Source organism: Saimiri boliviensis, chromosome 15 (assembly GCF_048565385.1).
Source record: "Saimiri boliviensis isolate mSaiBol1 chromosome 15, mSaiBol1.pri, whole genome shotgun sequence".
Taxonomy (NCBI): domain Eukaryota; kingdom Metazoa; phylum Chordata; class Mammalia; order Primates; family Cebidae; genus Saimiri; species Saimiri boliviensis.
The window spans coordinates 13,871,194-13,885,322 of NC_133463.1; positions in this window are offsets into that span (position 1 = coordinate 13,871,194).

Here is a 14,129-nt window from a genome sequence, read left to right on the forward strand (position 1 = left end):
AGAGAAAATGTGTAATTCTGTGGGAACATTCATGCCACGAATGAGAGCAGGGGTCTGGCTGTAACAACAGAATGCTCAGTCAGTGAACAAAGTAATTAAATCAAGCTAATTAAATCACAATAAAAATAATTTTAATTTAATTAATTTCTTTGCACTGATTGAACATTATGTTGAAACCAAGAGGCTTTCTGAACACTAATAGAATTTAAGAGCTGGGACACCAAAGTTGTGGTCACTGGTGTGGTACGTGGGTTATTGTTGAGGGAATGAAATTAAATACATTTAAGCAGAGGCTGGAATGTTGACTGAGGCACAAATAGAAAATGATTTTGGACTCAAGATAATAGGGTCTCTTCCTTTCTCAGTTAGATTTCTGTACTAACTGGGCCATATAAATGTTAAATTTGGTAATTATTTAAAAGGCCTCTGTAAAGTAGATGGCCAACAGTTGCCTCGCTGTGCTAGAATTGGTGAGAACCTTTAGGTCAGGAGCTCGGTGGTGAGTGGAAGTTCTAGGACACTTGTCTATTGTGACCACTGCCCCCAGCCCCAATACCTAATAAAGACCTTAGAAGCAATTAGAACTGGAATCCTAGACTAAACAGGTGGCGGTGGGGTTTTTAATTGCAGCATGAATGATCCAAGTGAGGCTTATAGAAGGACTTCCTGTCTGGGACAGATATTACCCAATAACCAGTTACTACTCCTTGAAAATGTGATACTGAGCATGATGGCTCATGCCTGTAATCCCCAGTGACTCGGGAGGCTGTGGTGGGAGGATGGCTTGAGACCAGGAATTTAAGGCTGACGTGAACCACAATCATGCCCTTTGCACTTAGCCTGGGTAACAGAGTAAGACCCTGACTCGAAACCAAACAAAACTCCGCGAACTGAATCATGCTCTGCTCACCCCATCCCCAGGGCTAAGCAGAAAGACTTATGCTAGCTGGTACTCACATAATTATTATTAAATTGAATTATTGAGGTCTCTTAAGGAATTTCTTCCCTTAGGGCTTGAAAATTAGGATGGATACTCTGTTTCTAGGGATATTTAAACATCTTACAGTTTATGAGTGGGAGGATACTCACACAAGACACCTCTCAAGGTCACCTCTCTGAGACTAATTTTGTCACGTAAGCAACACTGAAATTCTGAGTGTTTGTTAGCAGGCGCTCGCATAATTACCAACTGCGATTTTAGAGGAGTTCCGTGCTTTGGATCCCAATATTATTTATCATGCACGTTATTTTAATTAATATGTTGTGTGTGTGCCAACATTTGAACCAGACCTCATTATGAGTAGTCGGGGCACTGCATTGTTTGTTGAGTGGAATTGTTTTTCGGGATGCAGCTGGTTTCCCTCCCCGGCAGCCAGGGAGGACAAGGGAACCAAGGAGCCAGCATTTGCAAAAAGCCTTTGCTGCCACAGAGGTGTTCGGTGATCATCTGTCCTCACTAACCAGCAAGGAGCTGTTTCTCCATCCAAAGGAGTGGGTGTGAGTTGCCCACCCCCGCCGACCCCCTACCCCCCGCGCCCGGGAGAACTCCGGAAGCTTAGTGAGGGTTTGCAGGGAGAAGGGAGGGAGCATCATGGTTTGTGATGTCTGAGCGCTGCACCCAGGCCCAGGCAAGAAGCATGCCAGGTGCCTTGGAAGAGGGAATTGGCACCTTTGCTGTTGTCTGTCTTTACGTCATCGTGCACACAGTGTGAAATCCATGGTAGCACCATGCCCATGAGCTGCAGCTGGCGGTTATCTCTGCCTGAACAATAACCGGAGACACCCACATCCTCCTACAGCCCACAGGACTTTTGGTCAGGTCCTCTTTTTCCTGGTAGAGCTACCCTCCCACAGTCCCCATCAACACCTGCCCTGCCCTGAGGTTCAGAACATGAACAGTTTCCAGAAGGATTTTCCTTTCTGGAAAGGAGAACTTGCTCGACCTGCATTCCAGCCAGTTGGGTTGGCTGCAGCCCCAGCCTCTCCTGCACCCTGCCCCCGCCCCCACCCCCAGCACTTCCTGGGTCCCTCCCTCTTTGCCTCTTTCCTCACCAGTGGGAAAGGATGGTGAGGATGACCCTGCTGGAGTCCTTTTCTCCCTCGGATGTCGATCTCATTCTAGCACCTGCTTCCGTAGCTTCTTGTCCCAGTATTTATTTGCTAATGAGATTTAAGATCCTAGTGGCTTTAACTGCTTGTCCTCACTTACTAAAAATCATAAGGTCTAGTTCTTTTTTTTTTTTCTTTTTGAGACGGAGTTCCACTCTCGTCGCCTAGGCTGGAGTGCAACGGCATGATCTCAGCTCACTGCAATTTCCACCTCCCAGGCTCAAGCGATTCTCTGGCCTCAGCCTCTTGAGTAGCTAGGATTCCAGGTGCCCGCCACCAAGCCTGGCTACTTTCTGTATTTTTAGTAGAGATGGGGTTTCGCCCCGTTGGCCAGGCTGGTCTCGAACTCTCTACCTCGTGATCCGCCCCCATCGGCCTCCCAAAGTGCTGGGATTATAGGCGTGAGCCACTGCGCTTGGCCCATAAGGTCTAGTTCTGTTCATACTATTAAAAATGCTTCAACTAATACTACCTTGCATCTGAGGTCAAATATGTGCCCAGAAATGTGCTAAGCATGGTACCTGGATCATTTCCTAGGAATTCTATGAAGTAGGTGCTATTTTTATTTTCTTCTTGTAGTTGAGGAAATGGTGGCTTCAGAAGTTAAATAACTTCCCCTAGGTCACAGCTGAGAAGTGGCAGAGCTGCTGGCAGAATCGAGATCTCTTATCTTTCCCACCTCCCTCCTCTTAACCCCCTTGTCTTCTCTGGAATGAATCGGGGTGGAGAAATATTCTGTAAGTGTTCTGCAAGCCTCTCAACGGTGCTGCCCACCCACACACATGAGTTCATTTGCACCCTTTGCTCAAGCTCCACAGTCCTCTCTAAATCCTGTTTTCCAATCCTGAAAGCTGTTTTACAGAAGGAAGATTTTGGACCAACTAAGAATGTTAGGGCTATTTTTTCTTCTCTCAGAAAGTCAATTAACTACACACTGTGCATCTATATTGGTCCAAGGATTCTGTCACGGGAGGAAACCTCTTTAAAAGGTTTGACTCGGAGACCTGAGGACACCTCCAACACGGAGCTTTCAATCCGCTGTGAGTCTCCAGCCCCTGCGCATGCCCGATGTCCATGGCACTCAGCTGTGCCAGACCCTGCTGTCGGGATAACTGGCACCAGTCATGGGCAATAGATGACCTCAATCTACCAGCCTGAGAGCTCCACCTTGATCACCACTGGTCCCCCTCTTTGATCTCTTTCTCTCTTTCTGCTCGTTGTTTCTCTCTTCCCCTCCAAATGGACTTTGTCCACTCTGGTCCCCATCCCCGTGCCAGCCCCTCCCCTTCCTGTCATCTTGACTGTGCAGCTGGCTCCACACTATGCTCGTTCAGGTGGCCTTTGCCTGCCTCATCATTCTCTGCTGAAACACAGCAATAATAGAAAACCCAAGAAAAGAAAATATTTATCAGTCCTGAAATGGCTTGAATTAATGAAATAATGTCTTGGGGCATTTAGATTGAACCCCTGTAATTGTAGGTTGCAAAGTATAATAGTAGCTCATGCAGGGATATCATTTTGTGCTATTTTACTTTCAGGTTTTTGTTAATCCAGTGGGTTTGGTGGAATTAGAGGGCTGCTGTGAAAAAAAAAAAAAAAAAAACCTGAGCAACCTGCTGACGAGAGAACGGCTTTGTCAAACTAGCAGGTAGCTGCGCGTTTAGCCTTTATCCGGCATACAATAAGGGCAATCACCAGGGCCTGTAGAAAGAGTATTGAACTGTCGACACAGGACATTTTTGTTGAAAGTAGTCCTTTTGATTTCATCTTCCCAGACTAATGTAATAAAAACAGACATTATGGAACACATTCATCTCAGTTTGATAGGGACCATCCTGAATACCCAGCAATGTGTGCAGTCATAAAGGTTATCCAACTGCTGTAAGTGACTTGGAAGATGATTGTGGATGCAAAGGTTGTGAACACCTTTTCCCAGATAAGGATGGACAGCTGTCACAGGGGCAGGCCAGTGTGCAGACAGACTTCTCACTTTGTTTCTACTAATGGTGAACTTTGACACGTTCTAAATTTCAGCCATGAGCTCATTTTCTCTAATTAACAAAACCTTGAGTGGTTATCTCCAAGGAAGAAGAAAGGAAAACAAAGTGAAGAATCTTGAACTTATTTTTGCTGATCAGATGGCTGTTTCTATGGAAACAGAAACAGAGGTAGGAAACAGCCGTGAACAGCCAGGGTCAGAGGCCTGGTTTGTGCCACCTTCTCCCACTCTCTAGTCCCGAATTCTATACTCTTTGACTCTTGGAGTTTATGACCTCAGTGGGGAACATTTGCAAAGCAAAGAACTTCACATAACTCGAGAACTTTAGGAGTTTTCTCTCAAACAAAAAGCTCGCAGGAATTGAGCCAACTCTGGAACTGCGGAAAATTTGAACTTACACAACCTTCTAATTTCTTTAACTACCTGAAGCATTCCAACCTTGCTGTAAACATGGTAAATGTTACTCCCAACATTTACGTGTGTACTTGCTAAGGTGCTATTTTTCATGCACTTGCTGAAGGGCACGGAAAGGAACTGCTTATTCTCCATCAATTAAATCCTGCCATGAGCTGATAGGTAACACTGCACTGGCATTAGAATGAGAACAGGTGGGTAACTGCAGACTGAATTTGAAACAGTATAGTAGTATCGTTCCTCAAAGTGAATAAAAGGCATGACTTGATATTTCTTTGAGACTGGAAAGGATTATGTGTCATTGTTCTCATCATTGCTGTTGAGTTCACTGTAGTTTAGACTATTCATTTGCTCATGCATTCATTCAGTAAGCTGCCTTTGAGTAGTCACTGTGTGCTAGGATTCAGGTATCAGATTCTGGGAGTTCAGACAGAAGACACAGTCTCTGCTGTCAGGCAAGTGACAGTCCAGTGGCATTTCTAAGACAAAGCAGATGGTTACAACGGAACGTGATGAGTGCTGTGATAGGGAGCTGCCCAGGGTGCCCGGGGAGCCGGCAGGGAGCCACGTAACCAGCTATATGTGTGTGCATGCTCACAAGTCTGGAAGTGCGTAGTGTAAGAGTGGCTTCCTGATGGAAATGATGTCTAAAATAAATCTTGAAGGATAAATAGAAGTTAGACAATGAAATGGAAATGAGTTGTGTTGCAGACAAGAGCAAATGACATCCCAAGAACTACCAGTTACTCTGTGAGAGCTACAGTTACCTGCGTCGTGATGTTTAAGTCTGGAGACATTGGCAGTGCTCTTGAGTTTCACGCTAAGTTGCCTATTTGTTGGAAGAAGGAAGGAAGGAAACAAGGAATGATAGCCGGGAGTCATTGAAGAGTAGGAAAGGATCTAAGATTTACTTTCTGCTTGGACCTGGTGATTTAAAAAAATAAGTTATATCTTTTAATAGTTAACCTCTGAACTTCAGTTTTCTCATTTATGAAAAATACATATATCCTTACATCACAGGGATGTTATGAGGGGCAAATGAGATACTGATACCAGGCCCTAAGCACAGTTCTTGGCACTTCATTCATGCTCAGTAACAATGGTCATCATTATAGCGATAAGCATGGAGGGAAGAGGCTCTAATGAAAGTCCCAATGAGCCACTCTGCTTCTTGCTCACAATGAAAACTGCCTTCTCCCTTTAAAAAAATAAAGTGCCAATGGGAGCCAGTGTGGTGGCCTGAGCTTGTTGTCCCAACTCCTCAGAGGCTTAAGAGGGAGGATTGCTTGAGCCCAGGAGTTTGAGACTACAGTGAGCTGTGATTGTGCCACTGCACTCCAGCCTGGATGACAGAGCAAGACCAAGTCTTTTAAGAAAACTAACAAATCATAAAAGTGCTAGGGAGAGATGACGGTAGTCTGAAACGGGGTGGGGAGCAAGCCAGGAATCTGAGACACCTAGGATGGCAGGATTTGCAGGACTGGTGAGTGGCAGATGTATAGGTGGTGAGGGAGAGTCAAGAATGGCTTCTGATTCCTGGTTAAGTGTGTGGCTTTCCCCTCACTGAGATGGATGCAGAGTGAGCAGGGAATGTTCACAAAGAGAAAGACCATCTAACACCCAAACACAACTCCATTCTTGATCTGCAGAGCTTTTCAAAACTGGACTGCAATCTGGACCCTGTAGAGACTGGAGAGTGCAGAGACATCTCCAGGGGAGCAGTGTGGGGGAGAAGTTAGTAGCAACCCAGATGACTTCTCCTCAATGCCGAGAAGAGGAAGTGCAGGTAGTCTTCTCAGCCTGCCTGCCTGCCAGATATTGGTGTCTGGGCCAGCTTCTCTCCAGGTCCCAGACCACCTGAAAGAATCAAGCTGCTCCCATGGGCCTAGATTCCTCATCAGGACACACGATCTATGATGCTGGTAACCTTTGATCTTCCCTACACACCAGACCCACAGTCATTCTACATAAACCAGCTGCTGAAAAAAAAAAAAAAAAAAAAGAGAGAGAGAGAGTTATGAATCCTACTTCTCAGTGTGCTAGCCAGAGCAATAAAATTTATTCTCAATACTAATTCTGCAATTTAAGTTTATTATCTTTGTGCTTTACAGTATCCATGCAGTAAAATCTATTCCCAAGAGTATGATTACAATTTCCAACTACTTAAGAAGGAATTATTTTTTTGTTTATGTTTTAAAGCCACGGCAATAAAATTTAACACCAACAATAATACTCCAACTTTGTATGCCTTAAAACTTGCCATAAATGATAACTGTGAAAAGAATGTAGATAAACATGGGAAGGTTTTTTTCCAGGAGAAAGCAGCTCTTTTGGTTTGTCTTATAGTGAGGTTCAGATTCTTTTTTGTAACAGGGTCTTGCTCTGTTGTCCAGGCTGGAATGCAGTGACATAATCAAAGTTCACTGCAGCCTTGATCTCTCAGCCTCAAATGATCCTCCTGCCTCAGTCTCCCCAGTAGCTGAGACTACAGGTGTGAGCCATGATGCCAGATAATTTAAAAACAGGTGTTTTTTTTTTTTTTTTTTTTTTTTTTTAGTAGAGATGGGGGTCTTCCTGTGTTGCCCTGGCTGGCCTTGAACTCCTGAACTCAAATGATCCTCCTGCCTTGGCCTCCCAAATTGTTGGGATTACAGGCATGAGCCACTGCCCTAGCTTCAGATTCTTCCTTTTTTTTTTTTTTTTTTTTTTTTTTTTGAGATGGAGTTTTGCTCTTGTTGCCGAGGCTGGAGTTCAATGGTGCCATCCCGGCTCACTGCAATCTCTGCCTCCTGGGTTCAAGCGATTCTCCTGCCTCAGCCTCTCAAGTAGCTGGGATTACAGGCGCCCACCACCACACCCAGCTAATTTTTGTATTTAGTAGAGATGGGGTTTCACTATGTTAGTCAGGCTGGTCTGAAACTCCTGACCTCAGGTGATCCACCCACCTTGGCCTCCCAAAGAGCAGATTCTTAACAGAGCATTGGAAACACACTCCTTTCCACTTGGTCCACAAGTTTTGTTTATTCCACCTCCTGAACATTTCTTGAATTGACCCATTTCTCTGTCTACATGACCCCTGAAGCTACGTGCTATTGCTCTAGTCTAGGGGGCTACTATCTTGTGCCAGGGCAAGTAACATGAACATTTCAGTGTCCACTCTCCCACTGTATAATCAAATCTCCACAAAGCAGCTAAGAAAACTCAAAACACAAATCTTGCCATTTTTTAGGAAAACCTGGGAAATAGAAAACAAGTTATATGAGACTGCAAGAAAGCAATCAGCTAAGTGCAGCATGTGGACAGTGTTCATGGGAGATGACCTGGTTTCTCTACTAAATCTATGGCATAAAAGAGGCAGAGGAAGGGATGGAGGAGGCAACAGTGATGGAATGGGAGAGAACTAAGAACTGTGAACACAACACCCAGGGATTGTCGGTGGATTTGTGTGGCTCTTGATTCCAACAAGCTAACTGTGTAAAGATAGTTTTGCACAGATCAGTGAGGTCTGACTATGGTGTGGACGTTAGATGATGCTAAGGAACTGCTGTTAGTTTTGTGGGCACAGGTTTTTAATTAAAGCAAAGCCTTTATCCATTAGAGGTGCTCGCTTGGGTATCTACAGAGAAAATGACATGATGTCTTACATTTGTACTAGAATACATCAGTGTGGATGGGTTGTAGGGATGGGCAAGAATCAAGATTGCCAAAATGTGGAAATTTGTTGAAGTCAGGATGAGTATACAGGAGTCTATTACTCTGGTGAATGTTGGAAAAGTGGCAAAATTAAAAGTAAAAAATTTGAGAGAATAGGCTAGATGAAGCATTTGTTCTTTTTAATAGTAACTGGTGTATTCAACAAAGATTTTTATTCAACACCTATATCAATTAACATAATTTTTAAAAATTTGAGACAGAGTCTCATTCTGTCACCCATACTGGAGTGCAGTGGCACAATCTTGGCTCACTGCAACCTCTACCTCCTGGGTTCAAGCAATTCTCCTGCCTCAGAATCCAGAGTAGCTGGGATTACTGGCACCCACCACCACAACACACTATTTTTTTTTTTTTTTTTTTTTTTGCATTTTAGTAGAGACAGGTTTTCACCATGTTGGCCAGGCTGGTCTTGAACTCCTAACGTCAAGTGATCCACCTGCCATAGCCTCCCGAAGCGCTGAGATTACAGGTGTGAGCCACCGTGCCCAACCAATCAACAGATTTTTTTTTTTTTTTTTTAACTGAAAACCTATCTTATGCAAAATTGAGTAAGATGCAGCTTGTGTTTCCCAGAAGCTTACCATCTGGTAGGAAATGAAAGACCTACATTTGTGAAAAGCTAAATAGTAGTGATAATAATAATGATATAAGACGTAAGTCAACAGCATACAAAATAGTCAAGATCTAGCACAAAAAAAGGTTCAAGGTGCAGAACACTGTGCATGGTATGCTACGTTTTGAATATGTAAAGGTGAATAAAGAATCTCTAGTCTTGTTTGTTCTAGTCATATTTGTATAGGCATAAAGAAAATTAGCAAGGGCACACATGAAACTGAAACATTGTTATCTATTTAGCAGAGGAGAGAACCAAGCCAGAAAAAAACTTTGTACTGAACAGCTTTAATACTTTCTAGTTTTGGAAAACATGTGAATGTGTTGCATATTCACCAATTTAAAGTGAAAAATACTCTCACCTCCTCTGTCACAGCAGATCCTTATCAGACCCTATACCCTTGGGAGATAATCGGAAGTCCTTTTCCTGGCTTTTCAGGACGGCCACGATGCGCTTCTGTGTCCTCTCGTCTCATGCTTGTCAGCACTTGAACTGAGCTCCCCCATGCTGGAATCTGCAGACTCTCAGCTCTGCCGTGCTCCCTCTAATGTGGGATTCAAGAAGTTGGGACCTCTGCTTGACTTGTTCTCCTTCACCCTTTGGCCTGACCAAGTCTCACTCCTTTTCTTTTCTTTTCTTCTTCTTCTTCTTCTTTTTTTTTTGATATGGAGTCTTGCTCTGTTGCCCAGGCTGGAGTGCAGTGGCATGATCTGGGCTCACAACAACCTCCATCTCCTGAGTTCAAGTGATTCTCCTGCCTCAGCCACCCAAGGAGCGGGGATTACAGGTTTGCGTCACCACGCCCTGCTAATTTTTGTATTTTTAGTAGAGACAGGGTTTCATCATGTTGGCCAGGCTTGACTTGAACTCCTGACCTCAAGTGATCCACCTGCCTTGGCCTCCCGAGGTGCTGAGATTACAGGTGTGAGCCACCACACCCTGCCCCCTGCTCCTTCTTTAGGTTCCTTCTGAGATGCCACTTTATCAGAGCAGCCCTCCCATGCCTTCCCCTGAACCCAATCAGCTGCTTGCCTAAGTCCCTTTACTATATATGCTCCCAAAGAACATGGGTGCACGTCTCTCCTGGTAAGGTAACATGTCCAATTTGTAAGTAATTGTCCAACTTCATCTTTTTTTGCTTATCCATAAGGGCACAGCTATGTCTTGTTCTTTTTTTTTTTTCCCTCGTGTTCCATCACCTATTTCCAAGCTTCATATTGAGTGAAGTTTAATATAGAATGCTTAGGAGGAGTCACCGTTATAGGAAATAAAGAGAAGATCATTTTGCCTGTGCATAACACAGACTGCAGGAGGAGACGGAGTTTCCCGGAGAAGCAAAGAAAGAGAAAGACTGCTAGAATGATCAGAAAGAGGTGGACGAGATGCAAACCAGAGGAGCCATCTGAAGCAGAAGTCTTCCTCAAATCAGTGTAATGGAGACAAACATTTGTACTGGAGAGAAATAAACCTTCCAAAGTTTATTCAAAAGCAAAGAGAAGCAACTAGTTCTTAAAGAGTGTCCCTGTTTGGGAGGTCGGTGAAGCTCTAGCAACTGCACGAACGCTTCATGGAGGTATCCACAAGCATATGTTTTTTTCTGAGTAAACTCGATTGCTTTTGGAGGATTCTAAAACCATGGAGATTTAAGAACTAAAGATCTGTCAGGCTTAGGCAAGCTAAGAAGAGCAAGACATGACCCGTGAGATGAGGAGAAGTGGGAGGTGAATTGGAGAAGTGTTTGACAGAAAAGAGCAGCAGTGAAGGAAGGCGAGGAGGTGTGGAGGGCTTTAGGGAAGGTCATGGAAGGAGCCCCGTCAGGGCCTGGATTGCCAGCAAGTCGTTTCCTTGAGCCTTGCTTTCACTGTGAGGAAGAAGAAAGGGGGCTGGATCACTAAAAACCGCCTCCTTATCAGCCTCCTAAGGTGGCCATGAGGGGACAAGAAAGACCCCTAACACCTGGAAAACAGTGGGGTTTGTTCTTGCTTTAATTTGTTCTGTCATTTCCATCACACGTGATATACAGATGATGACGGTCACCACTGACGCGTGGGGAGGGCTCCCCCGAGCCTAGCTTGCTCTCTAGATCTCAACACCTCTCTGGAACTGTGAAGAGAGACTTCCAGCCTCTCCCCACCCTACACGGTCTAATGCCAGTTAACGTTTATACTGCCCATGTGAAATGGCTCTATGCTTCGTTCTTGTCACGTCTCCAACATGGAATTTTGCTTTAGCATCTGGCAATCTAGAGAGTGGGAAGAAAATTCATGCCCCTCCTTGTGCCCTCATCTGTGCTCCTCTTGCTGGCTGGTGTCCCTGAGCCAATCGCTTCACCCCTGTGCCTCAGGCTTCTCATCTATTAAATGGGGGTAACAGTCATCTTGAGCCTAGTGGGCTGTGGTGAGGATAATCTGGTTTAATAGGCAGGAAACCCTTAGGGCAGCCCTAACCACACAGGTGCTCCACAGTTGGCCCCTCTGACTGCCTCCCAGCCTGGTGGAAGGGCAGCTCCTTCTGAACAGCCGGGATGAGTCAGCCCTAACGTGGCCCCACTGCCTGGTGCCTAGCACCGCCTCTTACCGATCTCCCCCATCAGCCATTTCTCTAGAGCTACCATCCAGTGGCAGGTTTAAGATGATGCTTGCCTGTCCCTGGGGCAGGCAAGTTTTTGTCCAGTGCTTCTCCTGTCTTTGGGGAGCTGGGAGGTGCCATTTTCTTTTCAAGGCCACGGAGCGCAAGTCAGATGTCTTTTTATTCTTTTTCTGCCACCTGGTGATTTTGAGATTCTGAACGAGTTCCTTTCCACCATGGAACCTTTTTGTCCTTGCTCCTAAACTGAGTAAGTTAGGAAGGTGCGTTAGTCTGTGAGGGCTACCATTACAAAGTGCCATAGACCAGGAGGCGTACATAGCAGAAATGTGTTTCTTCAGTCTTGAAGGCTGGAAGTCCAAGGTCAAGGTGTTAGCAGCATTGGTGTCTCCTGAGGCCCCACTCCGTGGCTTGCAGATGGCCATCTTCTCCTTGTGTCTTCACATGGTCCTGCCTCTGTGTATGCCTGTGTCCGAATTTCTTCTTATAAGGACATGAGTTGTATTGGATGAGGGCCCACCCGAATGACCTCGTTTTAACACAATTGTCTCTTTAAAAGCCCTGTCTCCACATACAGTCACACTCTGAGGGGGTTAGGACTTCAATATATAAATTTGAGGGGGACATGATATATCCCATAGCAGAAGGTTGAACAAGAAACTGTATGTTAAAACTTGGCATAAAGCCAGCATTTGGTAAACAGTAGTTAAATATATTGATGCATGTCACTGCACCGTATTTTGCTAAGCGAACCTGTGGTCTGTGAAGGAGGATGAAGCTTCTATTCTGACTTGGCTGAATTAGCAATCAGGCCCTATTTTCTTCTGTTTCTCAGTGCAGATCTCTTACGGCTATGCCTCTCTACCTGATGGGCTACCACTGGCAAGAGGTAAATGAATAGCGAGCTGATAACATAAAAAAATTGTTTTTTTGGCTGCAATGATATTGAATGGAAAAATCTGTCTGGTAAATCTCCTTAGTCTACATATTATTAGGATTATTATTGCACCATCTCTTTTGTCTGGATTTTACTTTTACTGGTCACATGCCCGGTGTCACTGGAACGCAAGCTCACAGTTGGCATCTTATGAATAAAGGAAAGTCTGCCTGAGCCATTTGGGTTGTGTGCGATATCTTTACAAAATGGCTTTTCCGTGTCTCTCCAATTAAAACAAAAGCAAGCAAACAGCAGCTATCACAACAACAACAGAATGAAGACAGAGGGAGAAAGAGCTGCTTGGTTCCAGAAACAAGAAAAGTGGAAATTTCTCTTTTAGCTGGATCAATCTCTTGGAAATTCCACCACCAGGCCCACCTCTGACAGTTTCAGAACGGTAGCTCCTACTGGTATTGGGCCTCTATTCTCTTTCTTCTTGTTCCCAGGTTCCTGCCTCTGACGAATGCCACCACCAGTTACGTGTTCCTTTGCATGGTGCCCTGTTGGCTCTCTGTCACTCAAAATGTCCCTCTATCTGAGGTTAATGACTGTGAGCAAGGACTAGCTCATTGGCACCTACCCTTCTTCAGGAGAGAAGCACACAGAGGCTTTCAAGCCCCGTGAAATTGCCTGCAACCTCTGACTCTCCAAGGCCTCTACATCCTGACCTTTTCTGCTCTTTTAGTTAATGACAATTATAATGTTCAAGAGGCACACCACTGAGGCAAGAGGCCTCCGCTAATTGGGCTACATGATTAAATGGAGGAAGATTCCCGCCCCCTCATCCCCACTCTGGTACACAGAAACGTATATTTCAAGAGTATAAATAATGAATTTGAGGGGGAAAATGATCTGAAACGTAATAGAGGTTAAAAAGAAAAAAAATTAACTTTGGATTTTGGGAAAAAATATTCCTGATTGCAATTTTGGATTTTCTTGATGGATGGGTTTGCTTCAGGTGGGGGATGTCAAAGGCTCAGGTGTGTGTGGCGGGGGATGGTGGACTGCAGCTGCAGTGCGGAGAGGCCAGATGGCTTGTAAGGAAGGAGCGAAAACTCAGGGAATTCTAATGATGAGAAGCCCTCAAAGAGCTTTCAGAGAGCGGGCAGACATGCTGGGGATCCTGGGAGCTGTCGCAATTAGCATCTAGAAATGATTGTAGGACATCCTTGCCTAAAATACAGGCCTACAGCACAACACAGACTCAGCATCTGGAGTCTGTGCTGAGAACAAACAAACCAGCCAACCATAGACATATTTAGCATCTATATACATGCATATATGTTTATAGATAATATACAAATCATACATATACATATACATATACATATACATATACATATACATATACATACATAAAGGTTGTACACATTGTTAAATCTATGCTGATTAGAATGGTGTCAAATGCGGTGGGGGGGTGGCTGACCACAGGGTTCACAGTCTCCATCTGTCATGAACTCTCCCATGTCGCTATCAGGAATGAGTCCCTGGCTGCCTTTCTGGGAAGGGTATGGCTTCCTGTGGTGATGAACGATGCCAGCCAAGCGCAGGCCAAGGCATGCTCTTCACCCTCCCTAGAAGCTGTGCCACCAATGAAAGGTGAGGCTGCCACCATCACTCAGGCCGTGGCGCAGCTCTCTCAAGCTGCGAAGAGCCTAAGACTTCTTTTTCTTTTAAACAATATAGGATCACCTCGAATAGCCAATGTTCTAATACTCAAGTGGAGTTCACTCAAAAAGAGCTCATAGCCCTTTGGG